This window comes from Puma concolor, chromosome B2 (assembly GCF_028749965.1).
Source record: "Puma concolor isolate L17-30 chromosome B2, mPumCon1.1.hap2, whole genome shotgun sequence".
In the NCBI taxonomy this organism is placed as follows: domain Eukaryota; kingdom Metazoa; phylum Chordata; class Mammalia; order Carnivora; family Felidae; genus Puma; species Puma concolor.
The window spans coordinates 151059784-151082467 of record NC_141671.1 but is presented as its reverse complement, the minus strand read 5'-3'; positions in this window follow the sequence as shown (position 1 = coordinate 151082467).

Genomic DNA, 22684 nt, shown 5'->3' with positions numbered 1-22684 from the left:
GGTAACTCTGTTAACTTGGATTTGCCTTCCCCGACAAAGTATGCAGCCCGAGTTTTCACTCCCTCTTCAGATCTTTATTAGGTGCCCGCTGTACCCCAGGCATGGTGCTGGGTGCTGGGCGCTGGGCGTGCCCTACCCCCACGGAGTCGGCTCTGGAGCCAGCAGATGAGGTTCTCGGAATAGGCGGTAGGAGATGGAATAGATTCACGGGGTGTGATGTTTGGTTAAGACACGAGCATGAGAAGGACTACTTGTGCGAGCGGTTCAGATGTGTGGATTCCAGGCAGAGGAACGGCCTTAAAGAAAAGGACGCTTTGGTGCGTTGCCGAAGTGCCACAGGACTGGGTGAGAGAGAGAGATAGGAAAGATGAGGGTGGGAAGACAGGTGGGGCCCCTGGGACAAGGACTCTCAGAGGCCGTGAGGAATTTAGGGGAAAGAGATCGGTTGGTGGGGTCGGGACGACAGCAAACGCCGAGAGACCTGTGAGGCGTCGGGGCCCACGAGACACGAGCGGCCAGGCGGAGACAGAGCCGAGGGGACGCACAGACGTCATTCTGGCCACTGGTTTGACTGGGTTTGCTGGGACCTGGGTGTGAACATTAAGAGAAAGGGGACGCCGGGGTACGTGCCTGGGTTTCTGTCTGGAGTGACCGGATGAACCGTGGCCCCAGGGACGGGTGGCACAGGTGCGTATCGTTTGGGGGGGGGGGGACATCGAAGAGTTTCCCTTAGGACACGCGGAGTTTGAGATCCTTGTGATTTCTGTCGCATATTCAGGTTTGAAGCCGGGAAGAAAATCCAGGCCAGAGATGATCGTTTGGAGTCCCCAGCACACGGATGGTCAGTGGATTTCTGGGAGAGACGAGAAGAAGGCCTCGGGTCCACACAATGTTTAGGGCGGGGAGGGCGAGGAGACAGTCATCAAGAAGGCGGAGCTGGAGTCACTGCCCAGGTGGGGAGGGCAGAAGAGAGCCAGAGGGACGAAGCCCGGGGCCCACGGTGTTTCCAGGAGGGGGTGTCAACTGGGCAGAGTGCTCCCCCAGGGAAGGTCAGGGCAGAAATGTCACCCCGGGGGGTGGGGTGAGGTGGGCAGCTAACACGAGTGTCATGTTGGGGATGGAAGCCAGCCGGGGAGAAAAGGGGTGAATGGGAGGTAGAGATGAACACACAGTGTAGACGAACCCACGGAAGGGCTTGTCCACGAGGAAAATGGAGCCGGAGGCCCTCAGTACGGGGAACCCCCTTGTCCTGGAGGGAGTCTCCCGCGGAGACCCAGGTGCAGACGGGATGGTCCTGGGGCGCGTGCGGGGCGCGTGCGGGGCGCGGGCGGGGGGGGGGGCCCTGCCAGCGTCGCCAAGTCTCAGAGCCCCGCTGACGGCTCCTGATACCCCTCTTACAGTGGGAGAAACCGGTCTCAGACACGGACGGTTGTCCGCAGTGACGAGGACGGCAGGCATCCGGGCAGCTGGCACCGCGTCCCCCTTTTCCTCTTCTTCCCCACAGTTTGTCCCACGATGCGCGGGGCTGCATGACTGGGATGTTGGCTGAGGGGCATCCTCGGGGCAGTGGTGACGGGGTCCCCGGGGACCCCTCGGGGAGCCTCCTTCCTGCCCGGCGCCCACCCGACACGCACGCAGGCAGAGGGTGCTGGCCGGTCATTCCCCTCGGGGCGGCGGGGCAGGTGCTGTGGGCCAGTAGGCCTCTGGGTTGGGGGGGGGGTGCACAGGTGACGCGGGCCGGGTGCCCCCTTGGGGCGCGGGAGCAGGTGGCATGGGTCTGGCGCCCCCTGGGGGTGGGGAGCTGCTGTGGCGGGCAGGGACCCCACGTCTCAGGGTGGTGGGGCGGGTGGTGCGGGCAGGGCGCCCCCTGGCGGAGCTCCTCTTGGACAGGTTTAATGGAGCATCTTTGACTTCTGTGCGGCCTTCACCGGCCCCGGGAGGCCCTAAAACAGAACCTTCCGCAGATGGAAAGTAGTTTTTGTTATTTGAGATCAGGTGTGGAGAGTTTTAAACTGGAATCACTTCAGAATGTAATACAAGGTCAAGGTGAATGCCTTACAAATTCCCCCTCAATCCTTTTGCAAGCCCACAGCCACTCTGACTTAATTCTAAGGTACTTTGTAAGTAAAATCAGGATTAGCGTGTGCATGTGATTTTTGGGTGAACTTTAGAAAAATTCTAAACTCATAATTTCTCCCTTCCCTACCCCCACGCCCCACCTCCCACCCCCCACCCCAGGAGCTTGGGATGTGGAGCATCTCGGAAACTGATTCTGTGGTTTATCTGTTTCATTTCCACCCTTTCTTGACCCATCCAATTGCTAAGCTGGTATTTGTCCTCACAAGACATTCAAATTAAAAAAGGTAATTCCAGGGGCGCCTGGGTGGCTCAGAGCCTGGAGCCTGCTTTGGATTCTGTGTCTGCCCCCCTCTCTGCCCCTTCCCCACCCATGTTCTGTCTTGCTCTGCCTCTCAAAGATAAATGTTAAAAAAACATTAATAAAAAAAGATAATTCCAAATCTTTGCCAAATAAAAATGTGCACATTTGAAGCTAAGTCTGAAGATATTCTGTATTTCTTCTGTTTTCAGAGTCAGTGATGGGGTGGGGGGGGGGTGTCCCCAGGCGAGGAGTTCTGTGGGTGATATATTGTTACTTCTTCCCTGAACCTGCACTTATAATAATATGCCCTGTGTGTGTATATCCCCTTAAGATGCAAAATCGCTGTCATATTCATCATTACTTTGAACTCTTACAGTCGTCTTGCAAGCTAGGGATGGTTATTCCAAACTTATGTATGAGCAAGTGGGCTTATATTGGATAAGTGGTTTGCTTGTCCAACTGATAAGCAGCAAATTCTGAATAAGTACCTGTTATTTTAAAAGTATATGGTTTTGGGGAGCCTGGGTGGTTCAGTCGGTTAAGCATCTAACCTCAGCTCAGGTCACGATCTCACGGCTCGTGGATTCGAGCCCCGCGTCAGCTCTGTGCCGACAGCTCAGAGCCTGGAGCCTGTTTCAGATTCTGTGTCTCCCTCTGTCTCTGCCCCTCCCCCGCCCACACTCTGTCTCTCTCTCCGTCAAAAATAAGTTAAAAAAATATAATATAAAAAAAGTATATGGTTTTGAATGATCTGTTACTCTCCCCAGTGGCTCAAAAATATACGGGCAAAATATTTTATATGTTTACTAGCATTTAGTTTTTTTCGTGCTTCATATAGACAAAAACTACCCTTATGAAAAAGAAGATGGGTGTTACATTATTAACTCAGCCGCATCAAATCTTATTTTCCTTTTCATTAAAGGTAATATGGTACGACTAAAAATAAAACTATTTTCATTGATGTCGAAAGTCTGGGAGTGTTCAGTATACCAAACAACCCCTGCACTTCTGCATTGGCCCAAGGAGAAGGCACTTTGCCACATCAAAGCTACGAAAATTTGAAATCCTTCTGTTAACCTTTAGTATCTTGGAGATTAATTTCTTCAACATTTGAAAATGTGATTTCCAGCAGGCGATACAGCTGTTTGGTGAAGAATTCTAAACACAAAGTACTTGTTTGGTATATTTGCCACGGCTTTAATCTACCTCTGGTGCCTCTCAATCTGCCTTGTGCAACAAAGCTCCAAATAAGTTTGTGAATTTCAGCGAACAATGACGCATGCGCATTTACTCACGGGCTGTTGAAAAACCAAGTCTACGGTAAGAGCTTAGCTTTTGACAATGCGGTGGGAAGGAGCCTTTAAGTGTCTCCCAAGAGAATAGGGGGCAAACAGTACAAATATGACCTTTGTGCTTTTCAGGACTCTACGCCATCTAGCCCCAAACTAATTTGTCTCCTTTTCATGTCTTTACATATTTTTTGCCTACTTTTTTTGTGTTTTTATATTTACACACCTTGATCCTTCTAGGTAACAGATATCAGTGTCTGTGAAACTACCCCCCTCCCCCAAAATTTGGAGGGATGTGTCTTAAATATGCATTGTTAAGATATTAAGTTACAAACTAGCATTAGAGAAAAGGTCTACTCTTAAATTTCGACATGCTTTTTAAAAAAATACGTGACACAATATTGTTGAGTGATATTAATTAATGTACAAATCTGAAAACATGTGAGTATTATCCCATGCTAGAAGCCTTTCTGGGGGTGTTTGGCTTAAGGGCGTGAACATGCAGTCCATCCTGAAGTGTGCCCCAAATCCAGTAACAGCAAAAATTCGAACCACCCGAGCAGTAAAATAGTATTTAGTAAGCGTTTATAAGTACAGTTTGCAACTGGGAGCCTCCAAACCCCAACTGATGTGAACTCAGCAGCGTGGCATTACGGGATGGCTTATAAAGTGAAAATGAAGAGGCTGTCCAACCGTCACCCTGACCGGCTACTGCAGTGTGGGTTTCCAGACGGCAAGGGACTGGCTAAAAGCAGTTCTCTCATACCATTTTAGAAAGATGGCTTCAGGTTCTTCCGCGATTATCAGAGGCATTTACGAGAACTGGCTTGGGTGTCACTTAACAGTCGCGACATAAGCTAGATTTAGTTTTGCTGACGTGGCTTAAATAATTTTGTGTGCTTGGGAGATTTTCTTTTTTCTTAATGTTTTATTCATTTTTGAGACAGAGAGAGACAGAGCATGAGCGGGGGAGGGGCAGAGAGAGAGGGAGACACAGAATCGGAAGCAGGCTCCAGGCTCTGAGCCGTCAGCCCAGAGCCTGACGCGGGGCTCGAACTCACGGACCGCGAGGTCGTGACCTGAGCCGAAGTCGGCCGCCCAACCGACTGAGCCACCCAGGCGCCCCGTGCTTGGGAGATTTTCAAGCCTGGTCTCCACTTAATTTTCTTTTAACAAAGGTTAACGCAGTGGTGAGGAGACAGGCTGGTCGTGAAAGGAAAGATGACAAAGTGGCAGGTGCTTGTGCGTATGCCATGTCTTTTGTCTTTTGTAGTGTGCTCGGTGCTTAAACTTTTCCGATCTGATCTGAGTCTCAAGAATTGTGGGTGGTGGTTGTTATTTTCATAGGTATTTCTAGCGCTGGGCCACAGTGATAAGGAAGTGACGCTGCCTCACTTAGAGATGATTAGCTGGTAGGTGCCCAGAGGTTAGTAGAGGAAGTCGTATTCACGTTCTGACCTAAAATGCCACAGCCAAAATTTTTGTGCGTATGTTTAAGCGCTTATTCATTTCCGTTGCAGAAACAAAGATGTTCATGAGGAGATTCAGAAAAGGGGGGTACCTGGGTGGCTCGGTCGACGAAGGGTCGTATTCTTGATTTCGGCTCCGGTCACGATCTCGTGGCTCGTGACTTCGAGCTCCGCACAGGGCTTTGGACTGACAGCGTGGAGCCTGCTTGGGATTCTCTCTCTTTCCCTCTCTCTGTTCCTCCCCTGCTTGTTCTCTCTCAAAATAAATCAATGAAAACTTAAAAAAAAAAAGAGATTCAGAAAAGTATAAGGAAGAAAAAAATAATCTAAGTTTCTGCCAAGCAGTATTTTCGTGCATAGTTCTCATGTGTTTATATTTTACTGAGGTAGCCGTGTGGCTCTCTTGCATCCAGAGACGGGCAGTCTCACAACCAACAATAACATGGAGGGGAATCCGGTCTTTTAAGAGCCCCTCTCAAAGCCACACCCCACGGCAACCCTGAGCATCTCACAAGACCCCAGAGCCTTGCCTCTTCCGTTGCCAACACTTGTTAAATGCTATCGAGGTGCATGAGCGGGGTCCCCATAAAGGCAAGTAAAACATGCAGACTGTTGGTGTGGGCAGGTGTCACATTTCTCTATTCATCGGGTTCCTCGTTGTGGCCTGGGGTCTCAGGCTGCCCGGTGAGCAGACGTGTGAGTGACGCCTGACCCGGAGCGCGGTGCGGCTTCAGTACGTGGTCTCCTCCCGGCTTCCTGCTCCTCCTTCTCATGGAACATTTTTCCGTGCCGAAAGTATTTATTGTGCAGCACGTCGATGAAAAAAATGGAGGTCAATGGCCTTCCACCAGATTCTGGTCGGAGAGCCAAGATTCGTCCACCCACAAGAGTCAAGTAATAACACACAAGCATCTATCATTATCGGAGGAAGGTCATCACGAGTCCTTCGTTCACAGAAGGTCCGACCTTGTCGCCCTCTTGCAGTCATTCATTTCACTCCTGCTCCAGTGGGGTAACTGCATGCCGTAAAACATCCCGGTGTCTTCGGTGGGAACTGAAGGTTGGAGTGGGTTGAAAAGAGGCTGGTTCCATGTTCACCCGGAGCCTCAGAATGTGAGGTTATTTGAAATAGGGTTTTCACGGAGGTCATCAAGTTGGTCATCAAGTTGGATAGGGTGGCGGTAATGACTCGGTGTCCTTAGAAGCAGAGGGGAATTTGGACACAGGCTCACAGAGAGAATGCCACGTGCAGACACAGAAACACGCATGGAGAACACATGATACCGTGGGTGCAGTGACCGGAGTTACGCTGTCCCAGGCCAAGGTACTCCAAGGATCATTGGCGACCACCAGAAGCTCGAAGAGGCAGGGAAGGAGCCTCCGTGAGAGGCTTCAGGGACAGCGTAGTTCTGCCACCGTCTTGATTTAGAACTTCCAGCCTCCACATCGTGAAAGAACAGTTCCCTGGTGTCACAAGTCACCTCGGTTGTGGTACTCTGTTATGGTGGCCCTGGGAAACTGAGGAGAGGTCTTCTGCGGTGGTTTAGGACCATGTCGACAGCTCTGTCCCGCGGTCCTCCACTTTGCCACACTGGTCCTGAGCACGCCTGCCCTTTCGCCACCTCTAGGCCTTGGGCAGGACGTCTGTTCCATCGGGATGAACTTCTCTTCCCACAGTCTCATCTCTGACTCTTCAGTGTGGTTACAGGCTCGACCTGAAACCCAGGAGAAGGGTTTAAGAGTAACGATTTCAGAACCAAACCTCTCATTTTTTGTGGATGTGTATCTTGTGTGGGGGATGCTTCGTGCAGTTGTTGAAAGCGCTTTCTGACCCCGTTAACCATAAATAACCGTGTCACCTCCAGCATTTAACTGGTATACAGGTAACAGCCTACATAACCCTTTGATTTATTTAGTGATCTGGAAGTTTTTTGTTTTTTAAAATTGTTTATGCTTATTTCCTTTTGAGAGAGAGAGAAAGAGCACGAGCAGGGGAGGGGCAGAGGGGGAGAGAGAAAGACAGACAGACAGAGACATAGAATCCTAAGAAGGCTCCAGGCTCCAAGCTACCAGCACGGAGCCCGAGGCCAGACTCAAACCCACGAGCCGCAAGATCATGCCCGGAGCCAAAGTCTGATGCTCAACCGACTGAGCCACACAGGCGCCCCTAGCGATCAACAAGTATTAATGCTTAATGTTAGATTTTACTTGTTTACTTTTTTAGTTTGGGGAAAGGAGGTCTTTGTGGGTGTTTTGACACATATGCTTTTAATTTTTTTCCAAGTGTGGAGGTATTTTAGTAATCCAAGGCCATTTGGCAAACTAGCCCAAACCTCAGGGACTGAAACCAGTAGCCATTGGTTTGCGTATGATTCTGTTTTCTTTTTCACTTTGTAAATGTTTATTTATTTTTGAGAGGTGGGGGAGGGAAAGAGAGAGGGGGTCAGAGGATCCAAAGCAGGCTCTGCGCTCTTTGCACAGAGACCAACGCGGGCCTCAAGCCCACAGAACCGTGAGATTATGACCTGAGCTGAAGTCAGACACCCGACTGAGCCACCCAGGCGCCCTGGTTTGGGTCTACCATGCGGACCGGGCTCGCCTTGACAGCTCTGCTCAGGTCACTTGGTGTCGCTCATATGGCAGCAAGACGTCTCCGCTCACATATCTGGTGCTTCTGTTCAACGGCTATAATGGCTGGTGGCTGCCCAAACGTGGTCTCTCCCTGTGGTCTCTCCGGCAGGGTAGCCATACCTCCTAACATGGCGTCAGACATCAGTCACATTTCCGGGAGCAGCTGAGGAAAGCGTGGGGCGCATCCGGCCCCTCGGTGGTACTCCTGGCTGGCGTGAATCCTTGCAGCGCCTGTTGGCCTGTCTGGTGGTGAGCACCGCACGAGCCACCTTGAACCAAGACTTCCCGTCCGCCCGTCTTTGAACCCAGACGAGACTTGGGGAGATGACCTAGTTGACTAAGCTAGAGGCACGGTGGCCATTCTCTGCGCTGTGATCAAGCCAGAACTGCTTTCCGAGGAAAACCTGGGCTCTGTCTTCAGATACTGCCTCGGAGCTCCTCCCTCTGAGGGGAAATGGCCGTCGAGCTGTCCAGGTCGGTACCCATCCCGACCTGGGCATGACGGGCATGGCGTGCAGAAGCCTCGCCTACCAGACTGTCAGAGAGCTGTGGGTCCGGGCTGCATTATTTTGATCCAAAATAGAAGTACTTTTCTCCAGCTGTACTCTGGTGGTTGTGCCTCAGGTCCCTCGGAAGGGGAGCTATTTCCATTCACGCTTTTCTTAATGTCCAGACCTTGTCAAGGACGCTGTTCACTACGTCATGAAGAATCACCCGGAGACACACGTCAGGGTTCCATGAAATTAACCCGTGCGTCTCTGGCGCAATTAATTTTTTCTTAATTTGGATTTATTTATTCATTTTTAATTTTTTTGTTTTAATGTGTGTTTTTGAGAGGAGACAGAGACAGAGCACAAGCGGGGGAGGGGCAGAGAGAGGGAGACACAGAGTCTCAAGCGGGCTCCCAGCTGTCAGCATAGAGCCCGACGCGGCGCCTGAACCCGCCAACCGCGAGATCATGGCCTGAGCCGAAGTTAGACGCTTCACTGACTGAGCCACCCAGGCTCATCCCCCCCCACCCCCAGCAATTGATTCTTTTAAAATTTGGTTTCCACTGGCAACGAGGCAACCGATTGTGTCTTCCTCTTTTCGTTGGTTGGTTGGAAGTACAGAGCCAATTTTAAGCGCAACTTACAGTAGGTATTTTGAGTACTAATCTCACTCTTGTCTTTATTTAACATATTCTGTCCTGTTGTCCCATGTCCCCAAATTCTTTTTTTTTTAAGTTTATGTATTTATTTCGAGGGGGAGGGCGGGTGAGGAGCAGAGAGGGAGGGACAGAGAGAATCCCAAGTAGGCTCCACAATGTCAGCGCAGAGCCCGGCACGGGGTTCAAACCCACGAACCCGTCAGGAGATGATGACCTGAGCTGAAATCGAGAGTCTGCTGCTCAACTGACTGAGCCACTCAGGTGCCCCTGTCCCCAGGTTCTTACTCTTCATTTCCAGCTGCATATACATATTTCTTTTCTTTGTCGTTTTATTCTCGTAACGTCCGGTCCTGTTTCTTAGTTGTGGGAAGTGCTTGGTATGTGTGTTCATTGCCCCCGCCACCAGATGTTCAGTCCCCACCCCCCCTTGGGTGTGTTATGAAGGATGCTCGTCTCCGGACGTCTTCTCCTCCTACTTGGCTGCCAAGGAAATTCCTAACTACTTTTCAAGTCTCAGCTCCAAGATGCAGATAACCTTTCTGAAGTTTGGCAACCCTTTCGGGAAGACTTGTATCGTCCTCCTCCTGCGCGCCCATGTGTTTCGTCCCAAACCTCCCAGCCTAAACGCCTGACCCAGATTTTATTGCACGACAAATATTGTTGAATGGTTACAGGATCCTAGTGTTTCTTGACTTGAGTTTGGGTATGATCTATTTCTCACTGAACTGGGGAGTGTGAATGTTCTTTCACTGCTGACCTTTATCTTCTTTTGTCCCCGGCAGCCCCACTGTCCAGAGAGATCCCGGACTATGTCCACATCTATGTCACCGCTCCACACAGGGCCCTGCGCTGACTCAATAAGCCAGGATGTGGGGTGCCTGGGTGGCTCAGTCGGTTAAGCGTCCGACTTCGGCTCCGGTCATGATCTCACAGTTTGCGGGTTTGAGCCCCGCATCAGGCTCTGTCCTGACAGCTCGGAGCCTGGAGCCTGTTTCGGATTCTGTGTCTCCCTCTCTCTCTGCCTCTCCCCCGCTCACGCTCTGTCTCTCTTGATCTCTCAAAAATAAATAAATGTTATAAAGAATTAAAACAAATGAGCCAGTAGTGTTCTGTGTCATTTGCTTTGTAGACCCCAAAAGTTGTTAGCCAAATTACCAAAAAAGAAAAAAAAAAAAAACCTCTTTAAAAATGTATCTATTATAGTAGGAATTAATGGCAACTTTCACTGAAATGTGTCTAGATTTCTGGCTCAACACATTGCTCTCTGCTGTGTGGATGCTTTCAGCACAATAACAACTTGTTGATAGCCCTGAGTTTCCCCAGAGTTTCAACAGTTGGTTCTGATCTCCTCACATGTAGAAAAGCCGAAATTGTAGAATGTGTGATATTTTTAAGCTAGTTATTTCCACATGGTATTGAAATCTATAATCCCCAGATCACAAAATGTGAGCTGAGACCATTTACACACATCCCACATTTAGCTTTTCCTTGGGTTCTCATAAAGGATCAGTTTTCAAATACTGGAGGAGACTAAATCCAGGAAATTGGAAATACTTACAAAATTTGGAGGTACATATGATTCTGATTATTTTAACTACCGACGTTTGGTTCAGAAAAATCCGTGGAAAAAACTGCTCGGTGGTTGAAAACTTTAGCATTCACAAATTTATGCGTTTATGATTTTAAGAAATGTCCTGTTTCACATCACTTCACCGTGTCACACGGATGAGTTTTAGAAATTGCTTAAGAATGTATATTCCATGGGGCGCCTGGGTGGCTCAGTGAAGCGTCCAGCTCTGATTCTGGCTCAGGTCGTGATCTCACGGCCATGGGATCAAGCCCTGTGTTGGGCTTCTAGCTGGGTGTAGAGCCGGCTTGAGATTCTCTCTCTCCCCCGCTCATGCTCATTCTCTCTCTCTCAAAAAAAAAAAAAAAAATCAGAAAGAACGTACATTCCATGATCAAGCTCTAGAAAAAGGAAGGGGCAACCCCACATAAATGGCTTATTTTTTAAATAATGGCATTTGTTGGAATTTTTATTTTTTATTTATTTGTTTGTTTATTTATTTATCAATTAAAATCTTTGTTCCTGGAGTTCTGTTCATCACCACATCTTTTTTTTTTTTGAAGTTTATTTATTTATTTTGAGAGAATGAGAGCAGGGGAGGGACAGAGAGAGAGAATGAATCCCAAGCCGACAGTGCAGAGCCTGCTGCGGGACTCGAACCCACGAACCACGAGGTCACGACCTGAGCCGGAACATAGAGTCGGAAGCTTAACCAACTGAGCCATCTAGGTGCCCGTTGGTGGAATTTTCAGCTTGTGTCAAAATGCTGAAAATTTTGTGTCTGAAGGGTGCCTCAAAGAGGAATAAACTGGCCCTGTAGCATGCTACTATTTCATCATGAATGATGCGGAAAACTCACAGAAGATTTGATTATTTGGTGGAAAAGGATGAGAGGGAGCAGCTGGGGACCCAAGTTTACCCGACTTTGATGATCTGTCTGTAGGGGTCCCCCCCTCAGTTCATTTTTAATTCAGAAAGTCGGGTAGATATTTCCTCAGCTTCAGGGCTGGTGCCGAGGGTTCTCGCTCGACAAAGAAAGGTGCCAAAAGAGGTCAGGCAGCCCACGGGTCTGTGGCATTGTCACCTACGACCCTGGCCACTCAGCCCCTTCAGTCAAGGGATGCCTTAGGAGCACGCGGACTGACCTTCAGGGCTTGGCGATCAGTACTGCAGCTGTTGGTGCCACTGGCCCTCGCCCGTCAGGCACCAGTTTGATGAGCCAGGTCCCCCCTGAGTGAAAGGAAACTGTCAGCATGTGTTAAAACTTGTCCTGAGTTCAAAATGTCCCTTGGCTCACAGCCGGTATTTCACAGTTTGTAGATAAAAACGTAGAAAAAGAGGAAAACTCCAAAGAATGCTGCTTGGGAGATTCTTGGTCCGATTCCTTTCCGGGCACTTATTTCTGAGCCCTGTAACTGATGGCTCTGTTTCCCTTTCTCTGGAGAATAAAATGGAATTTTCAAAGTGTATCCATGAAGGCCGTTAGACCAGGATCTGAGCGTTCTTCCTGAAACAGTAACTCACAAGCCATGTAACGAGGGAAGAAAATGCGTCATGCTGGCAGAGTTCTGGGGAGCAGTCTGCCTTTGTCCACAAAGTGGGTTCGCTTCCTGCTTGTGCTCCCGCTTAGTGCCCGAACCTCACCTCAGCGCACCGCTTCCGCCACGGCCCTAGCCCTCCGAAGCAGTGACTCGGTAGGTAGTCCCGTGAGGGACGGTCTGTGGCTGTGGAAAAATGCCTATTTGTCTCTGGGCCCCATTAGGTAGCCAAGTTCATCACCATTTGAGTAGAGGGCAGAAAACGGAGCCAGAATGTTTTGAATATTCATCCCTTCACATCTCCCTCTCTCACTCTCTTTTTTTGAATTTATTTGAGGCGGGGGCGGGGTGGGGGGGGAGGCAGAAAGAGAGAGAGACACAGAAACCCAAGCAGGCTCCAGGCTCCGAGCTGTCAGCACAGAGCCCGCCGCGGGGCTTGAACCCACAAACCATGAGATCATGACCTGAGCCAAAGTTGGATGCTCAACCGACTGAGCCACCCAGGTGTGCTCCCTTCACGTGTCTTAAGGTACAACGCAGAGCCAGGTTCCAAGGAAGCAAACCATTGAAGCCTGAAGGCAAGTCAATGAAATCAGATCAAATTCCAGTTGGATCAGACTGGCCAATCCGAGAAACGGCACATGGGACGTACAGAATGCAGATAAGATTACTGCGTTTCATAGCAGCCAAAGGAATCTAATAAACAAAACCCCCCAAACTTCGGGCAAACGAAAAACTTGCTATTTTATCCGACACCGGGCAAACTGTAGTATATTCGCTACTGGGACACTGTGAGTCGGTCTCATTGTATTCAAACTATGACCGTGGTTTTTCCTGGTCTTCGGCCGCCCCCAGCAATTTACGATACACAGAATAACCGGTGTGTATGTGCTCAAGCGTAACGCCTCCTTGTTCCGCTAAATTGCCAACGCTGTGTTTTGATCCACATCAACTCTAGATGAGGTGAGGACAGAAATTGGTTCTCGGAAAATACACCTTTTGTTCTTCAGTGGTGATAATGCGTAGTCAAATTTTTTACGTTCGTATGGCGGTAGGTTATTTTGATCTCAATGTTTAACCGTAAACAAACACGAATAGAAGCCTTACATACATTCCCCGCTTGGATTTTGCTTTTATTACTATCTGCTCTATTCCTGTCAATCGTAGGGCATTCTCTGTCTTCCAACAGGACTATATTATTCTAACAAACCCGAGACTAGGCAAATTCTCCTTCCGGTCGAGCATCTTGTTCAAAAACGTCTTTTGAAAACTTGTATAGGCCATGCCGTCTTTAAAGCGATCCGTGTGGTAAAGACAAAGGCAGGCCAAAGAGATGTTCTAGATCAAAGGAAGGTAAACAGACAAAAAAAAAAACATCATCCCGGATGATAGCCCAAACCGGAGTTTGATTTGCGTGTCTGTTTCTCTGTAAACGCCCATTTGTGGAACACTTGGCATCGTTTTAAAAAGGTCTGTCGTTGGGGCACCTGGGTGGCTCAGTCGGTTGGGCGGCCGACTTCGGCTCAGGTCACGATCTCGAGGTCCGTGAGTTCGAGCCGCACGTCGGGCTCTGGGCTGATGGCTCAGAGCCTGGAGCCTGTTTCCGATTCTGTGTGTCCCTCTCTCTCTGCCCCTCCCCCGTCTGTCTCAAAAATAAATAAAACGTTAAAAAAAAAATTAAAAAAAAAAAAAAAGGTCTGTCGTTGTAGATGTTAGTGCCGTATCAAGGTTACTTCCCGATTTCATCCACCGCACTGTGGCTGGATAACAGCACGTTCTTGTTTTTAAGGAATGTCCACAGAAGCGTTCATGGATAAAAGTGGCATTCTGTCCGTGGCATTGTGTTTGCAGCTATGCGTGGAATTCTAACGGCAAGGAGGATCAAGAAACCAAGAGAAAACATGCAAAGGCATGCTGTTAGTGTTGCTGTATGATCATAGAGAAGAGGTCAAGGAAATTATAAACATGCGTCCTGCCCAGTTCTACGATAATAAATGGGGGAAGTTTGGTTGGAATAGCAAATAGACTCTCAAGAACCAGAAAGGGTAGCTTTATTGAGCTTTACTGGTGACCCGACAGGTGCAGGTAATCCTGAGACCCCGGGGAATCAAGGGGAAGACTAGGTCACCAGTGCAACTCCCAGGGTCTTGCTTGAAAGATCTATCTTGTGAGGCTCCTGGTCAGGCGTGCAGGGCACGGCTGGCCCCCAAAGGGGGCATTTCAATCATACGGTGGCTCTACTTTATAGTCTAATAATTACGTATTTGATGTTGACATTTTCCAGAGTCTCATGGGCTATAAATTTATAAATCCTGTAGTCATGCGTCACATGCAACCTAGACAGACCACGTGTAGCCTGCTAAAAGCACTCTCTAGACGAAGCCTCTCTGTTACCTTTTGCTTGTAAATCTCGTGGAGAACTGTGATGAGCAGGTTTCCAGGGAGATTTGAATAGGACATTGTTTTTTCATTTTTCTTTGTCTCCTCAGGTCCTCCAGAGAGAGAATGCATCACAGAGCCCAACTTACCCTGAACTTCCCTAGACCCACAACATCCCCCGTCTGTCTGGGGGCATCTTGTTTTTACGTCTGTTTGGGCATCTGTGTGGTTGGCGCCCTTCTTAAATCTTAAAAATACTCCATTTTGAAAAATAAATTGCTTGCCCCTCATACTTACAACCAACCCCAGAAGTTTTTCAAAAGGCACAAGGCTTTGGGAGTTTTATGCAAATAAGCTCAAAACTTTAAAGAAAACGATTGTGGACTATATACTATTCCAGGACATAGTCTGTATACTGGAAAGCATTTTAACTGTTTTAGAGAATAACCATGATACCTTGGCAGGACAAATGTGGTACAAATAAAGATTACTACAGATCAATTTAAGTTTATTACCTCTTGCAGCATGGCCGGAACAGGGAGTGATTAATGAAATTTACAAATCTGGGGGTGCCTGGGTGACTCAGTCAGTCAAGCATCTGACTCTTGATTTCAGCTCAGGTCATGATCCCAGAGTCGTGGGATCGAGCCCCGCGTCGGGCTCTGCACTGAGCCTGAAGCCTGCTTAAGAGTCTTTCTCTCTCTCTCTCTGCCCCTCCCCTGCTCCTGCGCACCCCCCCCCAAATAAATAAATGAACATTAAAAAAAATCTGTTTCTGGGGTGCCTGTGTGGCTTGGTCAGTGGAGCATCTGACTTTAGCTTAGGTCATGATCTTCCCCTGAGTTTGAGCCCTGTGTCAGGCTCTGTGCTGACGGCTCGGAGCCTGGAGCCCGGAGCCTGCTCTGGATTCTGTGTCTCCCTCTCTCTCTGCCCCTCCCCTGCTCACAGTCTCTCTCTCTCTTTCTCAAAACAAACAAACATTAAAAAAATTTTTTTTAAATCTGTTTCTCGTTCTGTCATTTGCTTTTAATTTCATCTGTGTTAGCTTTATCCTAGGGCAACATCATATATATATATATAATACGTATGTTATATGTGACATGTTATATGTTTTATATTATATGTTATATGTATCATATCATACATATATTATATATATATATATCAATTATCTAATGCATACTGGTGAGAGAACACATGTATTCTGAAAACCATCCATTTCAATGTTACTTTTCATGTTAATGACACAACTACAGTTTGAACCTTCCGAAGTTGGCTTATTGTAACAGATGTACCTGTAAATTGGTGCTAAGTGCGGGAAAGGTTGACAAGCACTCTGGAATCTTCATCAAACAGAGTTTCGGTAACAGCAGCTCTCATTAAAGCAAGGAAGAAGGATCGATTCCGTGCAGGTTTAGGAAAGAACGGTTTTCCTGAATAAAGACTGATTCATATAAGAACATTAGTGTGTCTTTATCTACCTTTAAATATTTGGTTTATGCCTTTATGACGTCACACGCTGCCTTTTATCATGAAAAGCTCTGTAGGAGGCTGTTGGTTCCACTGCATTGTGAACCCTTTAGAGGAGGGGCTGGCACCATTTTTATCCCCAAAGTGACTTTCAGAGAGAGACGGCTAACCCACGTCTGTGTGACAAGTGACCTCATTCATCATCGTGTTCTCCAATCTCTGCTCTCTTCTAAGCTTTGGTATTTCAAAGTTTCCTCTCTGTTTAGCTCTTATTTCATACGGACAAAGCATAGATCTGGGGGCCCCGATGAGAGTTCTGATTAGGCCAGGTTGGATTCTGACCACACAGAAACGGCTTCTTGGAAGGAACGTTCATTTATTTAAGAAGCAAGGGAGCTCTGGTAACGCAGTTTAGTTAGGCTGACAAGCAGATCAGCATCATTCTTGTTTCCAAGATGCCTGCGAGTGTCTGTAGGCTTAAGAGATGTTCTGACAGAAGAGTTCTCATGTTTCTAACCTACCAGGTTGAAGGGTCAGGCTGTGGGGACGACAGGCCTACCATGACCACACTGCTGGGACGTCTGGCGTCCCACCCTTGGGTCCACTTAGCCCGTGGGCCTGGGACGCCCCTCGCGAGCCAGCGGGAGCCCTGGCCGCGTGGCAGGGCTCTGCTTCCCCCAGGGAGCTGCGTTGGGACCTCACCTGGTGGTCACCACAGCGCCCTGCTTCATCTCTGCTCACACTGCTCCTTTGGTTCCCTCCCAGCTCTCTCTATCTGTCCCCCGTCTCCTCTGGCTGTCTCTTCCTGTGCACCGGCTCTGCTCCTGCCCACTGCCTTCCTCTGCCCCGTATTTATACGCCCCGAGAAAAGTCCTCAGTGGAGGCCCCTGTGGATAACTTGGCCCCAGACCCTCTAGCAGACGCCCGCCTTTGGTCTGCTCGGTTGTGGCGGGGGGAGGGTTGCATGGCATAAGGCAGGGTCTAGCAAACGACTTTCAGATTTTTGAATGACATTGCCAACCACTCGTGATTGAAGATGGGCCCCCTTCTCCGCCACCTGACTCCAGGTGGGCCGTTGCAACCCGAGAAGTCTCGAACTCGGTTCTGCCTCACCTGTGTCTGTTAACAGGCAGACCCCAAGGCCACATACAGCTGGCTTTGTGGTCTTTGGTGGAATCCTTTCTACAAGTCCCCAGGTACGAGTGGGGAGCCCCAAAGTACCCCATGTCAGGGTCAGGCTTCTCGGATGAAGTAGGCGACCATTGTCTTTCATCCTCTTTAGGTGGAGAGCCCCAGATCTAGGGCCCCGCTCCCTATGGATTAGATGTAACCAGACTTTAACACCTGTCTGTACAAGGGCAGTGGAAACTGTAAAACTTCCTACACAATTGCGGTTTCTGAAAACTATTTCCTTCACCAAGGAAAATTTGCTAATTCAAGACATTTCTACAGCAGATTTATGTAGCAGTGCCTCAAAATCCTGTTACAGTTACCTGTGAAGTGTAGATTTCTGATTAGCTACCTACTCGCTAAGTACCCTTAGGCTTTAGATTAAAATGAACTTGTATGCACATCCGTTCAGTACTCCTTATTTCGAAGTAGTTAAAAGTTTGCTGTGCGTGGGGACCTATGTGTCAGCTGACATATATGTAGCTGCTTCCAACATTCTTAAGAAAAGGGAAGGGTGAGGTGCGGCCTGGGTGGCTCCGTCGGTTAAGCGGCCAACTTCGGCTCAGGTCACGATCTCGCGGTCCGTGGGTTCCAGCCCCGCATCGGGCTCTGTGCTCACAGCTCGGAGCCTGGAGCCCGCTTCCGATTCTGTGTCTCGCTCTCTCTGCCCTTCCGCTGCCCGCTCTCTGTCTCTCTTTCTCTCTCAAAAATAAATAAACGTTAAAAACATTGAAGACAAAACAGAAAGGGGACGGTGGTAATTTAAGAATTTCCATCATCCACAATCCCGTCCAAGACAGAAATGAAATTAGCAAGATGTGGTTTGTTCCTGAACTCAAAATGTGGATGAACGCGTGCACTAATCACACAGGAAAGAATGGCCTGGGATCAAGTAATTCATCAACCTACCCTCTCTTTTGTCCGTCATTTTTTCCTTTGTGCATTTTGAAAATAAAAAGCTGACTTACATGTTTTCCCCCTCATTTTTAAAGTTCCTCAAGCATTACACGCAGTTTTCCGTCCATTTCATACACAAGTATTTTCCACGTCTTTGGAACTAGTTGGTTCAGGCCGACAGCCTCAAACTCATTTGCATCAACAATTTTAAGATTCCTCTTCGTATCTTAATTTTGTCTCCTTTTACCTCTTACTTCTTTTTTTTCCCCCCAAAGATAATTCTGGGTAGAGACATTTTGTTGTCTGTTGACTTCGCGGGGCGTGAGCCCTGGCTAGACGATCATGCATGAGCTTGGGTAGCGGGCCGCAGCTCTGGAGGATCAACCCCTTGGCTTTCTGTTTCTCTGCTTTCCACTCCCTTTTTTTTGGTGCCTCATGAGCACCTCCAGCAGAAACGGAGTCCCAAGGGACCTCTAACCCAAATGTCTGGCATCAATATTTAGAGGCAGGATCCCAGAGCCTGATTTTTTGTCTCAAAGGTTGCCTTGGTCTGTTTGGGCCTGCCATAACAAATTGCCACAGATTAGTGGCTCATAAACAACAGACATTTATCGGTCACAGTTCTGAGGCCGGGAGCCTGAGAGCCGGGTGCCAGCACGGTCGCGATCCGGTGAGGGATCTCCCCTGGATCGCCGTCTGTGAACTTCTGTCTGTCTCCTCACACGGCTGGAAGCGGGAAGGAAGTTCTCTGGGGTCTTTTAAGAGGGCACTAATCCCATTCACGAGGGAACCCCTCTCATGAGCTAATCACCTACAGAAGGCCCCACCTTCTAATTCCATCAGCTTGGAATCAGGATTCCAAGGCATGAATTTGGGCAGGACACAGACATTCGGTCCACAATAAAGATGAATCAGTCCAGAGGTGGGGGGAAAGACAGGAGGCTGGAAAATTATTCTCAGAGAGACAAATATTTGAAAACGGTGGCGTTCTTGGGATATTCTGTTCCCCACAAGCAGGGAGTGGTCCCCCTGCCCTTGAATGGGCACCTCCCTCACATCAGCGTGCACTCCCCACCTTCCAATGGTGGGGGCACCATTGGAAGGGACACATGTAAGATGGGGACACATGTAAGCGAGACCCTGAACGGAACCCAGGCACTCATGTAGCTTGTGGCATATGGAGACCGGAAGGCCAGTTCTGTCCTCTGCCAAGGTCAACAGAACCATACCTGTGGAGGCAAAGACGGACTCACTTCTATTGCTTCAGTTGGTTATGTCTAACACCTGAAGTTCAAGATGCTAAAGAAGTTCGGGGGTTGAGTGGGGAGGGGAAAAGGCAACTATTTACAGTGAGACAAGGTAGGTAATTTCACTAGGGCTTCTGGGCAGGAAGGAGGCAATGGTGACAGGTGCCTGAATCTGATCGGTTCCAACGATGCATTCAGCGTGACTCATGGATATGAAGAGGGGTTGGGCAGGTGGTAAAGAAAAGGACGTCGTGACTCCCCTAACCAGGGCTTTTGAGATGTTTTTGTTTTTTTTTTTTACCACACTTTTAATTGGCCCCCAGTACCTAGATATAAATATAACATTTAGAAAACATCTTTTTTTCTCTCTCCAGAACTCTAAGGGCCAGATGGTTGTATTGATAAGTTTTATTCAATTTGTAGGAAACAATTCATTTCTACTTGACAACGTTTCCCCCCCCCACCTTTGTATAAAAAATGTACTTTTCATTCTATTGCTAGAACAGGACAATTCAAGAGAGGACAATTACAAGCATAGTTTATTTTGAACACAGGTGTAAATGTTTTCAGTGAGAGATAGCAAAGAAAATCCCGTAGTATATTTTTTAAAAAGAGGTGGTAATTAAATGAGACTTATTCATGAATGCGAGAGGGAACACATCAATGGAATTCACCACATTGACTAAGACTCAAGTATATGATGCATGATTACCCGAATGGATGCAGAAAACATTCTTGGTAAATTCAACACGTAGTGAGAATGACTAACTAGAAGCATAAAAGACATTCTTGTTACCGTTATATACTCTGAAAGTGACAGCATACTTTAGTCTTATTAAGGACATTTTACTGTTTCCTCTGAAATTGTCAACAAGGTGGGGATACACATCATCACTACGGTTATTTAACATTTGTACTTAAGCTTCTGACAGGTGTTACCAAGAAAGAAACAGAAGTAAGAATCGGAGGGACATAAAAACTGTTGTTACTTCCAGATGATATAATCATCTATCAAAAAAAAAATCCAATAATAGTTGGAACTAGTAACAGAATTCACCAACATTTTCGGATCCAAGAACTTATGAAATGTTAGTATCTCTCTACCATGACAATACTAACTAAAAAAAAATATAATGAACACACTAAAATTGTCAGAACTCTAGAGTAAACAGGAAATAATCATCAATGCACCGGAACTCCACATGGGAAACTATAAGATATCCCTCGATATCTGTTAGATCGGTGAAAGTCATGCATAGTGTCAGTTTGGTGGAATAGAAGTATAGGAATCCCATATGTCGACAGGTGCAACCATTTTGAAGAGTGCCCTAGCAATATTAGTCAAATTAATATATGTTTGTTAAATCTTCACATAGGTTCACCACGGACACATGCGAGAATGTTTATTGTGGTGTATTTCTATGGCAGGAATTTGGAGACAGTGATCGACAAATGCGGTAGGTGTATATCTGGTGTGCAAGGTGGTGGTTAGAAGCAAAGCGAATAGATCTTAAAAACATGGTGCTCGGTGAATAAAAACAGGAGCAATATAGGAGCTAGAGCACAATGTCACTCACCTAAATGAAAATATGTGTGCACGTGTGCGCGCACACACACGCATTACAAGCAGAAGAATGCTCCTGTGGGACTTGTTAAAAATATTTACAATTGGTGTAAATTCAGACGTAAATCAAGAAATGAGACACGTATGTCCCTTTTGTTTATTACTAACCTGTACCCCTCATTCAACTGGTGGGAGATTGTGATGCAGAGCATTGGTTTCTTGACAAGTCACTCTAAGACATTTCCATGGATTTGTCCATTTGCTACAACCCATTGACGCGCTCTTTCTTGTAGCGTGGACATCTCTGGTTGGACGGTTTTCCTGTCCGAGTCACGATCTGATGTGGGAACCGCTTCAAACTCTCCCAAGGATTTGAAGGGACATAAAAGAAAGTACATAAAAGTACTTTATTCGTAAGTACATAAAAGAAACACGAAAAGGGCTAGAGATGGGTAGCCCTGTGGGTAGAGATGATATTGTGCCAAGAACTTAGGAGTGTGATCAACTCAACTTTTTATACTTGATGCTCCAAACAGAAACTTTAAGAACATGCTGGCCATGACTCGTAGGAATGTAAGTGAAAGAGATGCCAGCCTTCTCTGCACACAGACTTTACGGGAATGTTCATGGCAGCTTTGCCTGAAATAGCCAAAACCTAGGAAAAACCCCAAATGTCGATCAACAGGTGAATGGATATAAAATTGTGGTTTCCATACAATGGAAAGCTACACGGTAATAAAAAGGCCCTGACACGTGTAAGAGTGATGAATCCCAAAGAAAAATTTACCCTGATCAAAAGCCAGGCACGAGACCGTGTGTAAATGATTCTATTTGGATGAAATTCTAGAAGGGGGATCTAACCTATGATGGTTCTAAAGCACATCCATGGTTGCCTGGTTGCAGGTTAATGAGGCCATGTGGCCCCGTGACCTCTGGGTGATGGAAAGGTTGATTGTAGTGGCAGCCCCACGGGTGTAGACACCAAAAGCCATCGATGCCAGATCAGAAATATTCCCATGTAGTCACCTATTATAGTCCAGGCAGATCCTGAGATGTTGGGAAATGCGATAGCATGAAGGGAAATGCGGACTCTTGATTTTCCATGTCAGTCTCTGGCTTAGTGATATTTTAAAATGTTAATTACTTTTAATAATGCAATTATGAGGCAAGAACACCTCCTGCATGTTGCAGACATTCCCAAGACTCGTGGGAAATACTCACTTGCATAGCAAAGGTTGATACGCCAACTTGGCAACATGTTCCAGGAGAAAAAAATAATAACCTGGGGGTATCTGTATCAGGTTGCATTGGCACTGGAGATAAAAATCTATTCCTTGTAACTGCGTCAACATCTCTAGATATTTGAGGTCAGCTCTCAGGTCTCCTGTTTTCTTCTTGAAGCTCAATGTCACCAGTAACTTTGGTCTTCCCAATAAACAATGGTTCCTTCCAGGAACAATCCTTCCCTCCAGGATTCCAGCTGCCCATAGCTGGATTTACACAAGTCTGTCAAAGTGTTTCCAAAAGCATGCCTGCAGACCCTTCCACAGTGCTGGGTCACGTCAGGGTTAACATCTCCCTTTCTTCTAGAATCTCTTTTAATATAGCACAAGGGCACACTCCCTTGGGGTTTGGGTCAGTGAATGATGCCACGCGTTCCCTTGGGAGTTTAGAGTTTCTGAATCCTAAAATTCTGCAGCAACCTGCTGTGAGGCGGTGCCTTTCTGGTGCCGAATTCGAACGCAAGACTTGAGATGACACTTACCAAGTTTCACTACCTGGGAGTCAGACTGATGTTTGAGACTGCCGAGGTCTCTGTTTTTTTGTTTTATTTTGGTTTTTACTCTGACCTACACATTGACTTTCCTTGAGAACTTTCCATCTTGAATGCATGTGACAAGGAGACCATTTGCTTTCAAGATTTGTTTCTAAG